Below are 24261 nucleotides of genomic sequence, written 5' to 3'. Positions count from 1 at the left end.
TATTGAGCACATCTGTAACAGGGGTCACAAAGTTCCCAAATGTCCTCAAGTAAATAGGTGCTCAGTAGCAATAACTATGACTGTTTCCAATAGTTGCAGTCAGCAACTCCCAAATCCCAAACAGCCTGACAAAAGAAATGGGCAACATTTTTCAAGGCTGGAATGCTAATTCCTACCAGGATATGACGCAGTATGTTTGATCAAAACACCTTTGTGAATATAATAACTGAGATTTAATTTTGCACTGATCATTTCGTTCTTGTGAAGTCAGTAATATTTGCAGTCTGCGAGGAAATCTTGAAATAAAAGCAAGGTCAAGCCAATGCAATTCATTACAAGTTTTAATGAAAGTATTTAAGGAATTACATTAATGAAGAAATGAAGAAGATAAGCAGCCATGGTACAATAACAGCCTCAAGCTTTATTTACAGTGTCTCCAAGTATGACCATCACATTTTCCGAGATAGATGTTCTGTCTGAGAGGGACTTTTACAGTCAAAATGGTCTGATGCTCTCCTCCAGTGTTTTAGTGAGTTTCTCTGCCAAATAACTGCAGATCATGACAGTCCAAGATTTCATCCTGATCTGTCCTGAATGAACTGATCTCATCCAGGGTGCGTCATCCCTGGGTTAGGAAAGAGAAAGTTATGATCAACTTTTCTGCTCTCCAGTTGATTTGATTTATTGTTTCTTACGCGCTATACAGACCAAGCATAGCGTTCATAGAGGAGGCAGAGAGAGGGTGCAGAATGTAGTGTTACAGTCATAGCTAGGGTGTTGAGAAAGATCAACTTAATATAAGGTATACGATACATTCAAAAGTCTGATGGCAGCAGGGAAGAAGGTGTTCTTGAATTGGTTGGTCCGTTTCTCAGACTTTTGTATCTTTTTCCCAATGGAAGAAGGTGGAAGAGAATATGTTCGGAATGCATGGGGGCCTTGATTATGCTGGCTGCTTTTCTGAGGCAGAGGGACATGTAGACAGAGTCAATGGATGGAGGCTGGTTTGCCTGATGGATTGGGCTTTGTCCACAACCCTTTGTAGTTTCTTGCGGTCTTGGTCAGAGCAGGAGCCATACCAAGCATCATAGGATGCTTTCTATGATACATCTGTAAAAGTTGCACCAAAGTTGCGTGATCTGTAAAAGTGATCGATCCCTGTTTGGAAAAATTGACTAAGTGTGGTTATGAGTTGATGAGAGTACTAGATCTGGTTGGGGCATTTCAAAAGACTTGTGAATATTGAGGAATAATGCTACTGTACAAATGAAGTGCTATGTTTGTCAAACTGTGTGATCTGAAACTTTTGAGTTACTTCTCTTCCCATCCTCTCCCTCACTCTTGCATTCATTTTCTATCCTCCTCCCTTCTTTTAAAGGCATAACTTGCGCTGAGGTACAGGTCCACTAAGTTTGCCCTCTGATACCTTATCCAAGAGTCCATTCTTCATAAATGAACCTACACATGTCGTGCCGGGGATGATCTTCTACCACAAGGAGCAACACTACAAAGTTCTCTCGGTCCTCAGTATAATAGCAAATAAAAACAGAAAATACTGGAAATACTCAGCGAGTCGGGCAACAGCTGCGGAGAGAGAAACAGAGTTAACTTTTCAGGTCAATGATCTTTCATCAGAATGGACAAAGATCAGAAATGTGATAAGTTTTAAGTGAATGGGGAAGGATGGGAAAAAGAGCAAAAGGGAAGGCCTTGGGTCATAGATCACAGGTTGGTATTTAATGGAGGCGATGGGGATCTCACCCTCCGGCTGGAGAACCAGCAAGAGTCCGCATTGACTTTTATCTGGAAGATCTGCTGCATGAAATGCCAATTAAAAAGGGACTTAACTAAGCAGCGATGGCCCTTCTCTCATAGCAAGGACCGTGGGGCAGTAGGAGTTCTGAAGGCACTGAAATCCTGCCTACTGAGAGTTCCCGACCAATCAAAGGCTGGCAGCTCTTCATTGCTTGGCATTATTTATTTTGTCACGCATTTTGAAATGGATTGAGAAAAGGAAGAAATAAAATGTCTATTATTTTGTTTATTTCTTCATAATCTCCTTAAACACTTAATGACATTCAATGGCATTCTCATCGCTCAATCCGCCACTATCAACATCCCGAGGGTTATCATTGATCAGTCATATAAATACTGAGGCTGCAATAGCAGGTCAGAGGCTGGGAAGTCTACAGTAAGCAAATCACTTCCTGACTTCCCAAAGCCTGCCCTTTACAAGTCACAAGTCAGGAATGTGTTAGAAACCTCTCCATTGCCAGGATGAGTGCAGCTCCAACAACACTTAAGAAGCTTGACACTATCCAGGCAAAGCAGCCCACTTGATTGGCACCTCGTCAACCAGCTTCACCATTCGCTCCCTCCATCACCAATGCATAGTGCCAGCAGTGTGTACCAGCTACAAGATGTACTGCAGAAACTCAGCAAGGCTCTTTCAACAGAACCTTCCAAACCAAACCTGCAATCTCTACCAGCTGGAAGAACAAGGGAAGCAGATACATGGGAACACCACCACCTGCAAGTTCCCCCCCCCCCCCCCCCCCAAGCCACACACCATCCTGACTTGGAAATTTATTGCAGTTCATTTGCTGACACTGGGTAAATTCCTGGAACTCCCTTTCTTGCAGCACTATGGAAGCATTTACGCCACACAGACTCCAGTGGTTCAAGACGACAGCTTCTCAAGAGCAATTAGGGATGAGCAATGAATGCAGGTCTAGCCAGCAGCATTCATTTCCCATGAAAAAATTGAAATAAACACCACTGGAAGGCGGTGGTTGCTGCTGGTACTACACCCACCCAAGGCCAAGGATCACCATGGGCTCAGATACAGTTTTAGTTTGAGAGGTGTGGGGAGTGGGCATGGGGATGGGGACAAGCAGGGGGTTGGGGGGGGGGGGGGGTCACAGGATGAGAGTTGCAGGGAGGGGTGTTGGCACCAAGTGCAAAGGTTGGTTCTCAGTAGACCCCCTGCGCAAAATGCCTGAGAATAAGGGACCCCCCCCCCCCCCACCCCCCTGCCCCGCACCCATCATTGAGTCCTTGCCAGTTCTCCATTGAGCAATCCAATCAATCTCGTTCCCCTGATTTTACCCCTGTAGCCCTGATTTGTGCTGGGGTGAAACACAGGATAGGTTAAATGAGAAAAAGAAGAGTAAAACCAAAACCTGAAGACAAACAGGGAAGATAATGGAGGCTGAGGTTATGTTCTGAACTCAGTGTTGAATCCAGAAGGCTTTAGAGTGCCTAATGGAAAGATAAGGCACAGTTCCTCAAACTTACGTTGAGCTTGATTGTAACACTGTCAGAGGCCAAGGACAGAGAAAGGCATGAGAGCAAGAGGGAGAATTAAAATAATTAGTGACGGTAAAATCAAGGTCATGTTTGCAGACTGAACCAAGGTGTTCTGCAAAACAGACATCCCAAACTGTGTTTGGTCTCCCCAGTAGAGCACAGATTGCACTATGAGCAGTGAATACTGTATACTAAATTGAAAGAAGTACATATAAATCATTATTTCACCTGGAAGGAATCTTTGGGGCCTTGGATGCTGAGGAGAGAGAAGGGGAAAGGGCAGGTGATGCATCTCCTGCCTTTCATGGAAAGTGATGTAGTAAGTTTGGGCGGCATGGTGACACAATGGTTAGCACTGCCGCCTCACAGCTTCAGGGACCTGAGTTCAATTCCCAACTTGGGTCACTGTCTGGGTGGAGTCTGCACATTCTCCCTATTTTGTGTGGGTTTTCTCCAGGTGCTCCGGTTTCCTCCCGGAGGAAAGATGTGCGGGCTAGGTTGATTGGACATGCTAAGTGTCCTGGGATGTGATAGGTTAGTGCAATTAGCAGGGTAACTAAGTGGGGATAGGGTCTGGGTGGGATTGTTGTCAGTGCAGACTCGATGGGCCGAATGGCCTCCTTCAGCACTGTAGGGTTTCTATGATTCTTTCTATGATTCTAAGGGGAGGGAGTGTCAGGATTGAGGAGTGAAGCAGAGTGACATAGACAGAATGGTCCCTTTGGCTGAAAGGGATGGGGACTTGGGATGGGAAGATGCATTTGCTGTCACACTGGGGATGGTGCAGTGGCAGAAGATGGCTGATCGCATCTTGGTCTCATCTCCACCTTCCTGCCTCTCTCCGTAATGCTACTTTCTGCTACTAGTTAAAAACCTATGTATCTCCTCCTTAAATTTGTTTAGTGTTCTCTGAGGTTGGGTATTCCACAGATTCACGATCCTTTGAGTGAAGTAATTCTTCCTCATTTCTGTTTTAAATCTGCCACCCCTTAACCTAAAACTATGGCCTCTCGTTCCAGAATTTCCAACAAGGGGAAACATCTGCTGTATGTCTACCCTATCAATCCCTTTAAGCAACTTATATACCTCAATTAGATCTCCTCTCATTCTTCTAAACTTCAGCAAGTATAGGTCTAAACTGCTCAAGCTCCCTTTATAAGACAAGACCTTCGTCCTTGGAATCAATTTAGTGAACCTTCTCTGAACAGCCTCTAATGCATTTACATTCTTCCTCAAGGAAGGGGACCAAAACTATGCACAGTACTCCAGATGTGGTCTCACCAGTGCAGTTGCACAGTGCTTCCCTACTTTTATACTCTATTCCATTAACAATGAATGACAAAACTCCATTTGCCTTTCTTATTATCTGCTGACTTGGAGCTCCATGTAACCTTATATAGCACACACTGGCACAAGATATTGAGGACATACTCAACCTGGCCACCTTCATGAGGTCATTGACCTTCCTCTGACATTGAGACCATATGTGTCTCACCAACCCAACACTGCTAACCTCAGCAACTACTTCCTCTCAGGCAGCGAGTGTTCTCTTTGTGTTTCTCCTCTTCCTGCTGGATGGTACCAGCTGGTCACGTCAGTGTCTCACTGCATGGAGGAGGGCTCTCAGGGAGTCATCGTTAATCGAGGGGCTGAATTGGCCCTTCTCCCCCTCCCCCCGCTTCAATGGCTTTGACATGGTCACCCTATTATAGAAAGGATATTATTAAACTAGAAAGAGTGCAGAAGAAATTTACTAAGATGCTACCGGGACTTGATGGCTTGAGTTATAAGGAGAGGCTGGATAGACTGGGACTTTTTTCTCTGGAGCGTAAAAGGCTGAGGGGCAATTTTATAGAGGTCTATAAAATAATGAGGGGCACAGATCAGCTAGATAGTCAATATCTTTTCCCAAAGGTAGGGGAATCTAAAACTAGAGGGCATAGGTTTAAGGTGAGAGGGGAGAGATACAAGAGGGTCCAGAGAGGCAATTTTTTCACACAGAGGGTGGTGAGTGTCTGGAACAAGCTGCCAGAGGTAGTAGTAGAGGCGGGTACAATTTTGTCTTTTAAAAAGCATTTAGACAGTTACATAGGTAAGATGGGTATAGAGGGATATGGGCGAAATACGGGCAATTGGGATTAGCTTAGGTGCTTTAAAAAAAAGGGCAGCATGGACAAGTTGGGCCGAAGAGCCTGTTTCCATGCTGTAAACCTCTATGACTCTATCTCTGGAGGGAAATATGCAGCAACTAGACAGCTCCTCTATGGGAAACTTATTTATGATCAAAATGAATACCACTTCTTCTCATTGGCAAATGCAAGACACATCAGATATCACACATGCATATTTACCTTCAAGGACATCAACTTCCCCCTGTTCCAAAAAGCTGTAGAATGCTGCTGAGTGCAGACATTTGCTGGACCCCTGACACTGACCTGTGCCAAGGGACCTTTATATTACTGACCTTGCCCTCTTTCCGGATCATAGTCAAAGGCTTTGGAGGCCAGACATCCTGCCCTCCAACATTGCTTGGGTGGGATGTTCACTGACTGTAGGCCTCAAACCCGCTCTCTGCTTGCAATTGGATCAATTTGAGCTTTTTGGGTTACATTTCAATAACGGGAGAAGTCAGAAGGCTGCCCACTTCCCGGTGTGGGTCCCAACCATACCCCTCCCGCATTGGCACATATTATTCAGCCCAATGTTTTAGGTCTGTGACCTTTCAACAGAACTGGGAATAGTTAGAAATGTAATAGATCATGAGTGAGTGCAAGGTGGAAGGATGGGAAGAAGAACAAAAGTGAAGGTCAGTGTATGAGTGGAGGGTGGGTCAGATTAAATAATAAAAGGATTTCATAGTACAAGTTCAAAGGGAGTGCTACTGGGGCAAGTAACGAAACAATACATATGTCCAGAGGAGGTGCGAATGGCAGGATCCAGAATCCTTGCAGTCTGAAAACATTGTAAAGAATATAAGAGAAATGGGAGGAAAAATCAAACTTGAAGAAGAAAAACAAAACAAAATGGGAGCGGAGGTGAAAATCAAAAGTTGTTCAACTCAGTGTTGAGTCCAGGAGGCATAAAGAAACAAGGAGTGACCCACATATCCCACAAAAAGATAGGTATAGTTGGAACTCATGTGGGTAACCATCACAATATCTTTCATTTGGAGGAAGTTAGAGGAGTTGAAGGAGAAGTTGTTCAATGTGAGAACAAATTCAGCCAGGCAGAGGAGTGGTGGATGAAGACTGGTTAGGCCTCCATTCAAGGAAGCAGTGGTGAACCCTCAGATCACCCTGATGCAGCATGGAGATAGAGTTTGGACACCTATGGTAAAGAGGTTATAGTTATGGCCAGGAGATTGGAAACTGCTAAAAAAAGGGCATCAGAAACTACTAAAAGATTCAGGGATATGACTCTATAATCAGATATGTGTACATGTTTCAGTGTATACCATCTACTAGATGCACTGCAGGAACTCACCAAGACTCCTCAGACAGCACTTTCCAAACCCACGACTGCTACCATCTAGAAGGACAAGGGCAACAGATACATGGGAACACACCCACCTGGAAGTTCCCCTCCATGCTGCTCACTATCTTAATTTGGAACGATATCACCGTTCCTTCACTGTCACTGAATCAAAATCCTGGAACTCCCTCCCTAACAGCACTTTGGGTGTACCTACACCCAATAGCTGCGGCAGTTCAAGAGGGCAGCTCACTGCTGCCTTCTTAAGGGTAATTAGGGACGGATCCACATCCCATGAATGAATATAAAAATAAGGAATCAATGGGGGTCAGAGGTCAATTGTCATCGCCTGTACATTCAACATAGCTGAGATCAGCTAACACATCATACATTCACAGCAGCGAATCGGGAAATTTTCTCCAATCTTCCTGTGCCAGTTCTTTGAAAGAACCTTTCAATTAATCACACTCCTTTGCTCTTCCCCCATAGCCCTGCAAATTGTTCCTCCTTGAATATATGTCCGATATTGATCAAGCATTGAACCTATAGAATCTGGTCTCTATGGTTCATTGCACCACACTGTGCATTTACCAGCTGAACCACTGAAGGAGATTTCTAATAAAATGAGGTCTTTAGTACTGCTCAATCTGACAATATGATTAATCTTATTCTAAGTAACTCACAGGAAGCTAGATTCCTCTGATTCGAATAGCCTACCTTTGAAGCAAGTATTTCAGAATAATGGTGAATGTATCTTAATGTTCTCTTACAGTCTCCAGGAAGTTTGATTTACATCACAAATAACTCAGAACAGCAGGAAATTTCAAAGCCCTTTTTTTTGGCAGACTCAATGTTTAGGAAATTTTTTAAGAACTTAGCATGATGGGGCAATCATCTCTGTGAGTGACAGAATGAGTAGCAGTGAGTATTATAAGTGGATTATTCATGACTCAAGTCAAATTACTGGCAGCAAAGATTCCAAGGTAAATATTATTGAAACAGTAATGATTTTTTTCTCAATTATAAAAGCCCATAGGTGCTGAATATGTTACTGAGGAATGAGGAAGACAAACAACCGAAATAATATGCCATCTTTGTTGTTTAAATATCCCACGAGAATCGAAAAGGTAGCCGCAGAAATTGGGTATATGTTTCTACATTGGAATGTCCAACTTTGGAACTTTCTAGAAAAAGGTTTTGTCTTTTAATAAGTGGAAACTGCTCCAGAAGTTAATAGTTCCCAGTTTCGCAAACGTCACTAATCTTCTCTGCAGATCAACCGCACATATTGATATACATTCTTTAATTAATAAAGGACTTAAAAACAATAGGGGAACATGTTGGCCTCATGTTTAAACATCTCACACACAAGCAGTAAAACATGTTCCATCCACAGCAGGAGGGTGCATTATAAATCAGGTGTTTTGTGAATGGAATGAACTAATTGTTTAGACTGAATGTTTTAACCCTGAAAACATAGCATTAACTGTTAGAAACTTATTGCAGCAATAAAATGTCTAGACAGCAATTAACAGCCTTTTTCTTCAGATGTTTTTAAGAGTGCCATCGGTGTCTGTTCACTGCTCCCTGGAAGGGCCAGAAAAGATGGTAATTTGTTTTATTCTTGAAGGTGTAATATTTCTTTTCCTGTGCTTCCTGTTGGGTTTTATTGAAATGCACAATGAAATTAAAAGGCATTGTATCGCCTTTATTTTTGCTCTTCTTTCAATAAAATCTACCGAATCATTTCACTTTTAGAACTTATGTGTCACTGTGATGGTATAATCCTATCAATGATTCTAAACCTAACTCGGATCAGGTAGAAAGTGACACTTGATGAGTAATTGACGATCTATTGATTTAAATCAATGGAAACAGAGAGGATGTGGCAATTACATACTTGAGTAAGGACTGAATTTTATTGGATGATTTGCAGTGAGTATCCTTCCAACACAAAGTTGTAACATGGATGTTATTGTTGCATTTTCTATTCTGTCTAAATGTCATGTCTTGAAAATGAAATTCTCCCTTTGTCTTCTTTCGATATCCATACCATAGTACAAAGTACCCAGGCTTAAACTAGACTCTGCCAACATACGGGTCTACCAATGCAATCTGTTACAGGGTGCTAATATATAGAGAGTGACTGGAAGATGGGAGATGGAGCTAGGACCAGAGAAAGGGACCAAACCTCTGATTTTCCTTTCAATAAGTTCCCGGCCCAATTTACAGCATAAGCCAAGTCAGAAATTAACCAAACAGACCTAAATTTGTATTTTGTTGTCCTAAGTTGAATGCACTGTGACATTCTTCCACCTGCATGTTTACACTTCCAGTATTCCTACAATATAAGTTGCATTTGAAATTCATGCTGCGTATCAAACAAAAGAACTTGCATTTATATGACGCCTTTCATGACCTTAGAATGTCCCATAGGCTTTATAGTCAATGAAGTGATTCAAAATGTTGTCACTGCAATAATGCAGAGAAATGTGTCAGCCACTGTGCACAAAGATCACGTAAACAGCATTGAGATTAATTCCCCGATCGATAGTGCTGTTGTTTGAAGGATAAATGTTGGTCAGGATGGAAGGGAGAACTTCCCCACTCTGCCTCGAGAGGTGCCTTGGGAAGCTGAAATTTCTATCACTGTTGCAACATGAATCTGATTAAATCTTTCCTGATAGAATCTGGAATTTCATATAAAAAATATTTACATTCCAATCATTTCTGCCTTTGAAAATATATTTTTGCTTTACTTGAACTACTGCAAGAGGAACAAGAAGGATTATGGTTGCCAGCTCTGGTCAGATGTATTCCTGGAGGTTTAATTACATGATCGCCTGTCTGCAACTATGTACTGTGCATTTTTTGAGACAATAAAGGAAATTTTCAAAGAAATGCGAAACAAATTGTAATGACTCTGTTTCTCTCAAGGAGTGTATAACAGTGTCCAGGGTGTTGATTCATAATTCCAAGGGACTCCAAAATGAAGCAAAGAATGACAGCCACAGGCCAAAATACATGTTACAGCAGACAAAACTCTCTCTGCAAATGGAAATAGTGAACAGGAAGGAACTCCCCTTTTATTCATGTGTTTGAATGCTGAATGAACTACCAGTTGCTGTATTGGTGTTGTTGAAGTAAATGACAGGCTTTCTCTGTTGTTTTACTTGTCGAATTCCTGGTTCATTCAGAGAGGATTGGACAAGAGTTTTGGGATTTCAATCATAAAACACTATTGAAATCTTCCACAAATTTTATTTGGAACTAGAGTATAGAGTACAGAGCAATATTGTTTGGCCCAGATTTTATAAGCAGAGCTTTTCTGTTGATAACCATCGAATGGCAAACACTGAGAAAAATATTTGTTCTGGCTGGACAGTTGATCCGTGACATGAATTGATATGAGAAATGTACTTGTAATCTGAGAAAAAACTGAACAGTAAAAATTATGGCCACAGCCCATTTCACCTTGATTTATGTATTTACGTGTTTGATCCTACAATGGCTTCTTGTCACTTTATCCCGTAAAAACCTGAGTTCACAATGTAGCAAATTAAGACATTAATGGATTCAAGTGCATGTATTTCACGAACAAAAAATACATAAAAATCACTTTCTCAGTATCGCTTTTTTGATAACATTTTTCTTGGATTTCTAAAGTCCACTTTTACAGAGAGCCTCATGTCTTTATGTAATCAGAATGTAACCGGAACTCTCATTAGTTTGTATATTGGGATGACATGGTGGCACATTAGGACTGAGTTGAGGAGGAATTTCTTCACACAAAGGATCGTAAATCTGTGGAATTCCCTGCCCAGTGAAGCAGTTGAGGCTACCTCATTGAATGTTTTTAAGGCAAGGATAGATAAATTTTTGAACAGTAAAGGAATTAAGGGTTATGGTGAGCGGGCAGGTAAGTGGAGCTGAGTACACGAAAAGATCAGCCATGATCTTATTGAATGGCAAAGCAGGCTCGAGGGGCCAGATGGCCTACTCCTGCTCCTAGTTTTTATATTCTTATTGGTTAGCACTGTTGCCTCACAACATAAGGGACTCCGGTTTGGGTCACTGTTTGCACGCACTCCCCGTGTCTGCGTGGATTCCTCCGGATGTTCCGGTTTCCTCCGAAAGACCTGTGGGTTAGGTGCATTGGCCATGCTAAATTGCCTCTTAGTGTACCCGAACAGGCGCTGGAGTGTGGCAACTAGGGGATTCTCACAGTAACTTCAGGGGGTGGCAAGGTGGCACAGTCGTTAGCACTGCTGCCTCACAGTGCCAGGACCTGGGTTCGATTCCCGTCTTGGGTCACTGTGCAAAGTCTGCACGTTCTCCCCGCGTCTGTGTGGGTTTCCTCCGGGTGCCCAGGCTTCCTCCTCCTATAGTCCAAAAGAGGTGCTGGTTAGGTGCATTGGCTATGCTAAAATTCTCCACCAGTGTACCCGAACAGGCGCCAGAGTATGGCGAGTAGGGGATTTTCACAGTAACTTCATTGCAATGTTAATGTAAGCTTGTGGCACTAATAAATAAATGTAAACTTACTTGTGACTATTAAATAAACCTATAACTTTTTTTATGATTATAGAGAAGCAGAAATGTAAATTGGTTAGAAAATATCTATCATATACCACATAATATCTTTGTACCAGCATAATACATTTCTCTTTAAGTACTATTATGGAGCATTTGCTGCCATGGAATGTTGGGTTTGCATCAAAAATATTGGTATATGGTCTGTAGTGTCCTGACCAACCTCGCCTCAAAACAGAAGTATTGGAAGAAGAGTTATCATTTTCCCCCAAGCCCTTTTGAGCAGCTCACGTTGGTATCCATGGAGACTCACCTACCTCCTTGTTTGCAAACGATGCATTCCTGGTAAGTAAATAATTCAATGTTAAAGCTAGGCACCCTGTTTCCACCCATGGTTAACACTGCAGGCCAGCACAGTAGAGAGCTATTAGCCAGAATTCCTGTTCCTGATCACTATCCACTGGAGAGTATACATATGCGTCTGTGCATTTTAATTATGGATAGCATCAGGGTCAGCTGTGGTTTCCTCCATGGTTGAATAGCTTGTTGACACTCAGAGGCTTGGGTTCATGCATGAAGAAGGATCACTTTGGTGAGCTATCAGAGAAGTGCCAATAACCTAGCAAAGGTATGTAGCAACCACGTAAATATAACCCAGCAACAGCAAGAGCTATGGAAAGGGGGATATCCATGGTTTCCGCGCTGTTTTTAAATTTTGTACTTACCATTTTTTCTGGGGCTCTATTCTTTACTGATATCTTTCTGTGAAAGATCTCGAAGTTTTTCTATTCTGGAGATCAGATATATAAAACAGGTCTTTGTTCAGAGGAGGGTAAAAAGTAAAACTTGGTCTCGTTTAAAAAATGTTAAGTGCTAACTAGTGATTTCCATACAACAAGCAACATGTCGTTATCCGTGAGAGGAAAGACTGCAGATTATCTTATTAATAAATGACAGTTAAATTATGTCACCAGGTTGTGACTTGTGAATGTTAAGCAAGCTCTTGCCTGCTTTTAGCGTGTGCCTCATTAATGACAAGATTCACCATTATTAAATTCGTCTCTGGAGAAAGGCAGTTTGGAGTTGAAAGCTAGAACCTTCAATTTTATCCCTTCATGTGCTAAATGTATATTAATTGTACTTAATTGCAGGCAGGTGACGGAAATTAACTGGTCATTCATTTGCACTCCAATAAATAGGAATGGAATGAAACTATGGTTGGATTAGGAGTTGTATGCTTGTAATGTGTAACACTAAATCAATGTTTATAGCAGTGTGCAAAGACTGGCTACAGTTTTGATCCTTCAATCTGAAACGTAACTCCATAGAACATTCCTGCTAGGGATTAACCAATCCACCCTCTATTTTGATTTTGATAGCTGGTCTATTTAAATGCGTGAATTCTGTACATCTTTTTACATAGCTAAGTACATGTGGGTCCATCCATTAGCCTAAAGGGCTGTGCCCAGACTTTTGGGAGCATAACTGCATTTAGTCACTACATTGCCCATGTAAGAGGGTTGGTTCTATTTTTTTGAGTGAAATAAGTAGCAACTTTTGGCACAGAGTGCTCCTTCCCCCGTTACTGTCCCTGGCTGAGCCCCGATGTCATCATTTTCCTTGAAAGGGAAGGAAGTAGATTACATTCTTCATAAAGCAAATCGGAAATTCATGGAAATGGCAGGGACCTGGTGCAACCAGCTCTACATTCTTTTTCTGAGAGTTCTGTTGGTTTCCTACTATAATTCTGACACGAGATTGGCAGAAGCCCTGAGGAATTTTGGCTTCCAATATGTCTTAATGAATTTTAATAATTGACACCGAAGTCACGCAAAATGGCAGCTATTCCATCCCATGATCAATTAAGATGATTGTAAATGAGAAGCTTCTTTGCGTGCTTCCTGTTTTAAAACAAATTGTAACATGAAGCTATGTTTGAGAATGAAATGCAATGCCATATTTTTTTTTTAACTGTAAAATTTGAAAGTGGCAATTTAATAAACGACTTTCTCTGGAAAATGTACTTTGTGCATTGACTGGAGAACATGGATTCAGATGTCAAACCCCAAGTTAAGCAAGCATCCAGTATAATTTACTTTTCAGAAGGCATCAATGAAGATGTGTACGGCTATAACATCACCAAACAGTCTAATGTTTACCCTTCCTCAGAATTGTAAGTGTTTTGGGTCTTGCCTCATTGTAAGAATGGAACAGTGGGTTAGCGCTGCTGCCTCACAGCGCCAGGGACCCGGGTTCAATTCCAACCTCGGGTCACTGTCTGTGTGGAGTTTGCATGTTCTCCCCGTGTCGGTGTGGGTTTCCTCCGGGTGCTCCGGTTTCCTCCCACACTCCAAAGATGTGCGGGTTAGGTGGATTGGCCATGCTAAAGGATCAGAAGGACCTTGGGGTCCAGGTCCATAGGACTCTTAAATCGGCCTCGCAGGTAGAGGAGGTGGTTAAGAAGGTGTATGGTGTGCTGCCCTTCATCAATCGAGGGATTGAGTTTAGGAGTCCGGGGATAATGATGCAATATATAAGACCCTCGTCAGACCCCACTTGGAGTACTGTGCTCAGTTCTGGTTGCCTCATTACAGGAGGGATGTGGAAATGATTGAAAGGGTGCAGAGAAGATTTACAAGGATGTTGCCTGGATTGGTTGGCATGCCTTATGAGGATAGGCTGAGGGAGCTCGGTCTTTTCTCCTTGGAGAGACGAAGGATGAGAGGTGACCTGATAGAGGTGTGCAAGATGTTGAGAGGTATAGATTGGGTGGATTCTCGGAGGCTTTTTCCCAGGGCTGAAATGGTTGCTACGAGAGGACACAGGTTTAAGGTGCTGGGGGGTAGGTACAGAGGAGATGTCAGGGGTAAGTTTTTCACTCAGAGGGTGGTGGGTGAGTGGAATCGGCTGCCGTCAGTGGCGGTGGAGGCAAACTCGATAGGGTCTTTTAAGAGACTTCTGGATGAGTACATGGGACTTAATAGGATTGAGGGTTATAGGTAAGTCTATATATAAGCCTAGGTAGGTAGGGACATGACCGGCGCAGCTTGTGGGCCGAAGGGCCTGTTTGTGCTGTATTTTTTTTTTAATTAATTGCCAAGAGAAGGTGGGAAGCGAAGGTTTGAGAGGCAACGTAGGGAGGGGATCCTCGGCAGGGGGTTAACATCTTGGAGTGGGGTGGAGACTTCTGATGCATCCAGGGAATCCATTAAGGAGAGATCCATTTCTGCCCGGGTTAAATGTACCAAAGCATTTCCCTGGAGCATTATAAAACAAAATATGATACCAAGGCACATCCGGGGATATTTCGCCAGATGACCAAAAGCTTGATCAAAGAGATAGATTTTAAGTAGTATCTTAAAGGAGGAAAGTGATGTACAGAGAGAGACAGGGAGGCTTAGGGACTTATGCAACTGAAGGCTTGGGCACCAATGGTGAAGTGATTAACATTGGGGTTTCACAAGAGGTCACACTTGCAGCATGAACAGAGGTGTTCCATAAAGCGATCGCCCAATTTGCGATTGGTCTCCCCAGTGTTGAGGAAGTTGTTGCAATCTCAGGAATGGTTTGCAAGGTGACGGACTGTTATGTACATCTGTCACCAAGGTGGTTTTGCTCCAGTTCAAAGAATTGGAATCGATTCGTGAGCTGAGTTTAATAGCATTCAAAATGATAAATTAGTAGTCAGAACCCTAGCCATGTTTGTTTGGAAATAATATGGACAATCTGCAGCATTAACACTTTAAGGGCAATCGCAAGGATTTGAGGTGATATGATGTTGGTATCCCAATAGGGTAGACAGTTTATGGTTTTGTATTTAATTGTGAATTGTAATGTGATGTGTCATGCTGTTTGTTGGTTTGTATATAGCGGGAGTTTGTTTCATCAATCATTCCTGTACTGTGCCAAATTCCTGAATTTTCCCATGTCATGCCAATCTGTTACATCCTGTGCTGTTATTCCTCATTACATCCTGTCCATCCCATCAGTCATCCTGAAGTGGGACACAAACAGATTTTCAATTAAGTTTCCTGCTGCTTGTTTTTTTTCTCCCTCTCTGCCTTGTCTTAACTTTTTGAGTCATCTCTATGGACTGATCCGAGAGGAATTTGGGAAAGTTTATTCTCCTGAAGAACACTGAAAAGTGGAGTCTGGATCTAAATAACAAATATACCTGTAGTCAGGACTGTTTGTAATATTTGTGTTTGAGTTGTTAGCATTTTTGAAACAGATGGTCAGATTTTGTTATTTTTTCATGATATCTGATGGGTTTGGGTTGGAGGCGCATTGAACATCTGTTTCCAAACGTACCTGTTTGTGGATAGTTGCAGTGTTTGTGTCTCTAGTCTTGTGTAGCAGACAGAACATTTGGATTGGGTCTTTAGTGTTAACTAACCAACTTAATTAGAAAGGATCATCAGGGCTATTGTGGAAAAGGTGACTTCCAAAAATGGAGTCCATTTCTGTACTAAATTGAATGAAATCTAAGTTGACATGAGGATGCAAGACACTGAAGCTGAATATATATCACTGAATGGTGGGAGACAAATGTTCACCGTTAGTTACATTGACAGGTCCCAAGCACAGACTGCTCTCAAAGCGAGAGAGGGAAAGCCTATTGCACAGCAGCTTTGCCATGAGATTTTAAGAGGAGAGGGACAAAATTCAACTGGTGGAATTGGATTGATCACATCTTGTTAAACTTTCCTTTCTGTTGAAGTCACTGAGTGTTGTTAAATGTCTACGTACAGAAGGTACGTCTCATTTTGAGTCTTATGTCACCCAGTTACTGCATGCTCCTGGAACTTGTTTGACTTAGAGTCATAGTCATAGAGGTTTACAGCATGGAAACTGGCCCTTTGGCCCAACTTGTCCATGTCGTCCCTTTTTTTTTTAACCACTAAGCTAGTCCCAATTGCCGGCATTTGGCCCATATCCCTCTGTACCCTCTTACCCATGAAACTGCCTAAGTGCTTTTTAAAAGACAAAATTGTACCCGCCTCTACTACTACCTCTGGCAGCTTGTTCCAGATGCTCACCACCTTCTGAGTGAAAACACTGCCCCTCTGGACCCTTTTGTATCTCTCTTCTCTCACCTTAAACCTATGCCCTCTAGTTTTAGTCTCCCCTGCTTTTGGGAAAAATTCCTGGGCTCGTCCAGGATTTGAACCCGGTACCTCTCGCATTCTAATGCTATTCCCTAAGTGAGGAGCATACACCTAGACCAATCAGCCAACCATCCCAATTTTCACGAAACCCCATTTGACCCAATTCTCATGAAACCACTGATCACCTAGATGACCCCCAAGTTAACTGATATTGTGAAGAGTTCTCTCTTCTCTTTCCAGGGCTGCCCTTCTGCCCTGGAAATCTACTGTCATGACCCTTCTCCTCAGGAAACCAACTCTTGGCCCAACTGTCCTAGCAATTACTGTTCCATCTCCAATCAGGCTTTCCACTTCAAGTCCTTGAATGTGTTACGAAAACAGAAAATGTTGGAAATACATAGCAGGTCCAGTGGCATCTGTGGAGAGATGGCAACTTCCACGGTTCAAAAACTGGCACCTACTTGACTACATCATTGTTCAAGCAAGGGACCACAGAGATGTTTACATTATCCACACCATGACAACCACTGATGACTGCTGGGCCAATCACGGCCTTATCAGATCTAGCATCATGATCAGCCTGCCCGCCTACTCCCCGAAACAGCAGAGGCAACAGAAGCAATCCACAAGAAAATTAACATTGAAAGATCCCACTCAGTCAATGCGTCACTGCCAACCTCTCAAACTCCAACCACCAGCAGGATCTACAAGGTGCTCATAGTGCCTGGTTGCCCCTGAAGTCAACCATAGCAAGTGACTGTGAAGAGGTCCTTGGTCTTTTCACCAGGAAACGCCATTATGGGTTTGACAAAATTGACTAAGAGATACCTAATGGAGAGTAAGCGCACAACTTTCACAGATTAGAAACTTTACCATGGCTCAAGAGAAAAGCAGCAGACCTACAGGTGGCTGAATTGACAACGATACAGCATAAAGAACAGCCAGTGGGTAGAAAGAGTGCGGGAAATCCAACAACTTATGGATATCATCCTCATGTGTGGTCAAGATGTTCAATAGCCCAACACTCAAGGGCCCACCCCACGGGAAATCAAGTAGGGAGAGGATCTTATCAAGAATAGGGAGACAGTCAGTGCTCACTGGAGAGAACTTCTTGAAGAATTGCCCAACCGAGTCTCTGTCTGACTAAAATGTCCTCAATTCTATTCCTCAATACCCTGTCTGCTTATTCTCAATGCTATCCCAATCTGGAATAAATTACTGTATATATGCTAGCAAAACCACAAAGCAAATCAAAACTATGATTATGTACACTGACCTAATGCTGATCTCAGCGCTTCTCTACATGTGCTCCCCTGCTTTATCATGGCAGCCACACTCTTCAAGAAATATCCGTCTTTGTGTCACGAACATTGGCCAAGTTACCTTGAGCTACTTTCCTTGCATTGCCGTAAACCCCAGGACAGATTAAAGGCTCCTACAGGCCGAATGTGGCACATGGGTCCTGGTTTGCCCGCACCTGGCCTAGGCCTGAAGTTTTGGAATTCCCTCCCTAAACCTCTCCATGCTGTCACCTCCCTTTCTCCTTTAAGAAGCAAGATTTTGGTCATCTATTCTCTTATCCCCTTTCGTGATTCTGGGCGGGATTTTACAACCTTGGTCGACCCGAGACAGGAAAATCCCACCCGAGGTCAACGGACATTTCCATTGTCCGCTCCCTCACCTGCTCCGATTCCATGGCAGATGGGATGGTAGAATTTCGGCGTCAGTATCTAATGTTCTTTACATTGCTCCTGTGAATCACCTTGGGACATTTTATTACATTAAAGGTGGTATATAAATAAAGTTGTTGCTGTTTTCCTTTGTCCTTTTTCATATGTTCAGACATATAATCACAAAAGGCATTTTTGAATGTATTTCTACATTTTCTCATCCTCCCCATTTCCCTTCCAACTTCTTCCTTTCCAACCTGAGTGGGAGCATTTTGTGGAGAAGTAACAGGCAACAAAATAAACCTAGGGAAATGTGCAAATCACAAATGATAAGAAAATAAATGATCTGTACATGTGTGAGAGAGACGATAGAATGATGTCCAACATTTTGTGAGAATTGGCGGATTTCAGAAAGCGAAAACGATTATCAGCGAATTTAGCATTTTTATGCGACAATGACAGAAGGGAATGTGACACTTCTTTTTAAAAATTCAATCAGTCTTGCACCATGTTTAGTGTGCTTAATAGATGCCAGATTGCAATGGTTGTTCTGCACATGCCTAGTACTCAAATTACCAAACTTCCTACAAAGGGCAGGTGTACGCAAACACACACCATTGTACTAAGGTATGCTCAATGTTTTTTTAAACTCTATCTTTAATGTATATTTTCTTCAGCTTGTCAACTAAAGTGAGCAGGGGGAATTGCAGTGTAAAACCAGCTGACTAAGAGAGGCACAATAGAGGCATTTTTACCCTACCTGATGACATTGATACAATCTCTAACATAAACAGGATGGTTTGCAAACTGTCGGGATCACAGTCACTTGGACTACATTCTGCGGATTGAAACATAAGCAGTGACATTAAACACGGTGCCACGAGTAGCTTCAAGTAATGCCTGTCACTGAACTAAATGTTGCATTTTCCACTGATTCTGATGTCAACTGGGAAAGTCATTTCAAACAAAGTTGCTCTTATCAGGATTTCATCTTTTCATTGTTATTAGGCAGGAAGTCTGTAACACAATTCAAATCCATCTTTGTGCAAATCTGATGTAAGCAAATTCCTGATGGCTGAAGTAAATCTTTTCCCAGCCTTCACTTTGTCTCTGTATAGGCAAGCAATCATCTGGACATTCTTGTGAGATTCTGTTTAAAGAAACCATTGTGCCTACTATAAACCATTGTATATAATTTACCCTCACCCCACTCCCCTCTTCTGGCATGGTGGCACAGTGGTTAGCACTGCTGCCTCACAGCGCCAGGGACCTAGGTTCGATTCCTGGCTTGAGTCAGTGTCTGTGCAGAGTCTGCATGTTCTCCCCGTGTCTGCGTGGGTTTCTTCCAGGTGCTCCGGTTTTCTCCCACAGTCCGAAAGACGTGCTGGTTAGATGCATTGGCCATGCTAAATTCTCCTTCAGTCTACCCGAACATTCGCCGGAGTGCGGCGACTAGGGGATTTTCACAGTAATTTCATTGCAGTGTTAATGTAAGCCTACTTGTCAGACTAATAAATAAACTTTAAACTTTTACTTCGTAATTTATGGTGGCGCAGTTGTTAGCACTTCTGCCTTACAGCTCCAGGGACCAGGGTTCGATTTCAGCCTTGGGTGACTGTCTGTGTGGAGTTTGCACATTCTTCCCGTGTCTGCGTGGGTTTCCTCCAGGTGCTCTGGTTTCCTCCCACAGTCCAAAGATGTACAGGTTAGATGGATTGGCCATGCTAAAATTGCCACTTAGTGTCCCAAGCTGTGTAGGTTAGGTGGATTAAAGTAAAGTAAAGTAAAGTTTATTTATTAGTCATAAGTAGGCTTACATTAACACTGCAATGACGTTACTGTGAAAATCCCCGAGTCACCACACTCCGGCGTTTGTCCGGGTACACAGAGGAGCAATTTAGCATGGCCAATGCACCTAACCAGCACATCTTTGGACAGTGGGAGGAAACCGGAGCACCCGGAGGAAACCCATGCAAACATGGGGAGAATGTGCAAACTCCACACAGACAGTGACCCGAGCCGGGAATCGAACCCGGATTGACCATGCTAAATTGCCCTTCAGTGTCCCAAGATGTGTAGGCTAAATTGATTAGCCACGGGAAATGTGTGGGGTCATGGGGGAGAGAGGGGAGGGAGGGGATGACCTGGGTGGGATAATCTGTCAGAGAGTCGGTGCAAACCCAATGAGCCGAATGGCCTGTTCAGCACTCTGACAAAGATATAGACAACTTTTGTAAGACCACCATGGGGCAGCACGGTGGCACAGTGCTCAGCACTGCTGCCTCACAGCAAGAGGGACCGGGTTCAATTCCCGGCTTTGCTTATTGTCTGTGCAGAGTCTGCATGTTCTCCCCCTGGCTGTATGGGTTTCCTCCAGCTGCTCCGGTTTCCTCCCACAAGTCCAAAAGATGTGCTGGTTAGGTGCACTGGCCATGCGAAATTCTCCCTCAGTGCACCTGAACAGGCACTGGAGTGTGGCTACTTGGGGATTTTCACAGTAACTTCATTGCAGTGTTAATGTAAGCCTACATGTGACACTACTAACTAAACTAAACTAAATCTATTCTGCATCCATTATTTATCCTGTATTGAGATTTTCTCCACTCTAAATTTCATATGTTGTCCTATTATGTTTTTATTTTGTTGATATAAAGTTGCATTGAATTAAGCGGCCTACCACAAACAAGAGAAATGTTAGATATTGAAGTCTATACTAGCAATGATTTGGAGCAATTTTTTCAGGAGTTACCTGTATTTATAGATTAAACTGATCCTATAAAATCATGTTGATCCCTAATGATTCAGTGAGTTTTACTCATTAGGCAGCTGCGTCATAATAGCCTTGATCCCAGGTTCAGATTAGATGGTCAAGAGCTTCAAGTTTTTAGGTGTCCAGGTCACCAACAAACTGTCCTGGTCCCCCCATGCCGACACTATAGTTAAGAAAGCCCACCCACGCCGCTACTTTCTCAGAAGACTAAGGAAATTTGGCATGTCAGCTATGACTCTCACCAACCTTTACAGATGCACCGTAGAGAGCATTCTTTCTGGTTGCATCACAGCTTGGTATGGCTCCTGCTCTGTCCAAGACTAGAAGAAACTACAAAAGGTCGTGAATGTAGTCCAACCCATCACACAAACCAGCCTCCCACCCATTGACTCTGTCTACACTTCCCACTGCCTCGGAAAAGCAGCTAGCATAATTAAGGACCCCACATACCCCGGACATACTCTCTTCCACCTTCTTCCGTCAGGAAAAAGATAAAAAAGTCTGAGGTCACGTACCAACTCAAGAACAGCTTCTATCCTGCTGCCATCATACTTTTGAATAGACCTACCTCGCACTAAGTTGATCTTTCTCTACACCCTAGCTATAACTGTAGCACAATATTCTGTACTCTTTCCTTTCCTTCTCTATGAACGGTATGCTTTGTTTGTGTAGTGCGCAAGAAACAATACTTTTCACTGTATGCCAATATACGTGACAATAATAAATCAAATCAAATCAAAAGGTTTAATTCCTGAATTGTGCTGAAGAATCTGTTCTCTATGATATGGATGGTAGATGCGTTATCATTGACCATAGTGCCTCCAGGTTAAGGGAACGGAGAGTTATCCAATATCCTACTCCTGACCATTACTTAGTAGCTCCTATGGGAGTGCACGTGCTGGATAGGAACATAATCGGGCTCTCATGCCCGTTACCAATACAAACCGATGAATTTAAGATGCATATCAGTTACAATCTAATTAAATATGTCCCGGCTCAAGGGGCTGAATCTACTTCTCATGTTCATACGGAACCCCTTGAAAACCTGTTAATCAAAGGGGTTTCAAATCGACCCTATTTCAGTTGTGTGCTTCCTTTAACATTGGGAAGCTGTATAATTTTCCTTTCACGCTGAGAATAGATGATGTCAGGGGAATTGTGTTCGAGGGGGTCTGATAGAATGAGCAAACTGAAAAATATGCAGCGTTAATGACTGGTCTGGTGATTCTCCTTACTGATATCAATTCAGGTCCCTCACATTGTCGGATTCAAATAGCTGCTACAAGGCACTCTCCATGTGATCTCATTATCGTTGACTTAAATGTTTCCAAAATAAATCAACAAAAGACACGATAATAAACAGTGGGGGGCTGAAGTTTATGTTAATTCTTTCTGACTGTCGGAATTTTGATTTTTTTTGTTGCCTCAACTTGCATAAGCGCAAATCTCTAACTGAAACATGTAACTGCTAACCAGCAAATGTTGTTAATTACTGTAATGCATTTTGAAAACTCTGCAGAAAGAGCCTTTCTTGGAGACCTGATTCTAAAATGGAAGAGACCAGGACACCCCCAAGAATTTTCTTTCTTAAAGACCAACTGGAAAGAATCATATGAAAATAGAAACAGAAGGAGGCCATTCAGCCCCTCGAGCTTGTTTTGTCATTCAATTTGATTTGGATCATGGAGGATCTGCATCTCAACTCCATTTATCTTCAGTTGCTCCAGATCGCTTCATTTTCTTACCAAGCGAAATCAACATTAGTTTTTATTTTCAATTGATTTAAATTGAACAGCATTTTTGAGGAATTGAGTTAGAGATTTGTACTCCACTTTTTTGTGAATGATAACTTCCTGATATCAGCGTTGAACAGCCTATGGTTATTGCACAACCCCCCCCCCCCCACCCCAATCTAGCTCTCCCACCAGAATTGGTTAGAATATAATCTAGGGGGTTGGAGGAGGGCATTGAACTATAGTTATTATCTACCCAATTAAATCCTTTAACCTTAAAGATATCACTTCGATCACCTCTTAATCTTCTAACTCAAACTAATATAAGCCTAGTCTATGCAACCTGTCCTTGTAATTTATCACTTTTAGCCGGTGGTGTTGTTCTGGTGAATCTGCACTGCTGTACACCAACATGCCCTTCCTGGTTTATGATGATGTGGAGATGCTGGCGTTGGACTGGGGTAAACACAGTAAGAAGTTTAACAACACCAGGTTAAAGTCCAACAGGTTTATTTGGTAGCAAAAGCCACACAAGCTTTCGGAGCTGCAAGCCCCTTCTTCAAGTGAGTGGGAATTCTGTTCACTGTTCTCTGTTTGTGAACAGAATTCCCACTCACCTGAAGAAGGGGCTTGCAGCTCCGAAAGCTTGTGTGGCTTTTGCTACCAAATAAACCTGTTGGACTTTAACCTGGTGTGGTTTATGATGGCCAGAGATGAACAAATACTCTAGATGTGGTCTAGCTAGAGTGTTATTTAATTGTGGCAACCCTTTGTACTCCAACCCCCTGGAAATGATGGCTAACATTCCTTTATTCTTTTTAATTACATTTTGTTCTTGTCCACTAATTTTTAGTGATCTCCATATTTAGATCGCAGGATGGCACGGTGGTGCAGTGATTAGCACTGCTACCTCAGAGCGCCAGGGACCCAGGTTCAATTCAGGCCTTGGGCCACTATCTGTATGGAGTTTGCATGTTCTCCCCGTGTCTGCGTGGGTTACCTCCGGGTGCTCCGGTTTCTTCCCACAGTCCAAAGATGCGCAGGTTACGTTGTTTGACCATGCTAAATTGACCCTAGTGTTAGGGGGGTTAGCAGGATAAATATGTGGGGTTACAGGAATAGGGCCAGGGTGAGATTGTGGTCAGTGCAGACTCAATGGGCCAAATGGCCTCCTTCTGCACTGTAGGGATTCTATGATTCTTTCATAAATCTTCCTGCCCTTCACAGTTCCTCGCTTACTATTTAGATAGAATACGAGTCTACTTTTCTTAGATCCAAAGTGGATGACATTTCCCACATTGATCTCCATCTGCTAACAGTTTTTCCACTCAGTTAATCTATCAATGTCCCTTTGTAGCTATCTGCTCCCATTTCCCATAAACTGCTCCACCTTACTTAATGTCATCAGCAAATTTAGATATGTTGTTCACCTTTCACTTTTGAACTTTCTAGCTGAAGGAAGCAATGCAGGGTTACAAATCAGACAGGGCTCTGATGCCAGAACCACACAAAGACACTTCCCACAGTAGCCTCACATGTACAGAACGATTACTGGCTTGAATAGTTTCAGGGTTGACAACACCCACTGTGCAGCGCATGCCATATTCAGCAGAGGTGAGTAAAAAGGGGGAATAAAAGTCAAGCAATGTATCCTTTTTTACCTATTG

General features: G+C 42.7%; 1 protein-coding gene across 4 annotated transcripts in view; it reads left to right on the top strand.

The window, feature by feature from the left end:
- LOC144508481 (uncharacterized) overlaps positions 1-24261 on the top strand; it is a 324608-nt gene that overhangs the window by 5202 nt on the left and 295145 nt on the right. For 2 of the 4 annotated variants that reach the window (XR_013500288.1, XR_013500289.1), the window contains exon 1: positions 11734-11941. The exons of the other annotated variants lie outside the window; for them this stretch is intronic. The gene's annotated coding sequence lies outside the window, so the exon portion shown is untranslated. Of the gene's footprint in view, positions 1-11733; positions 11942-24261 lie in introns of those variants that run through there. 4 annotated transcript variants of the gene reach the window in all.

This window comes from Mustelus asterias, chromosome 20 (assembly GCF_964213995.1).
Source record: "Mustelus asterias chromosome 20, sMusAst1.hap1.1, whole genome shotgun sequence".
NCBI classification, from domain to species: domain Eukaryota; kingdom Metazoa; phylum Chordata; class Chondrichthyes; order Carcharhiniformes; family Triakidae; genus Mustelus; species Mustelus asterias.
Note: the sequence above shows the minus strand (reverse complement) of the source record. Positions and strands in the feature narration are given on the sequence as shown.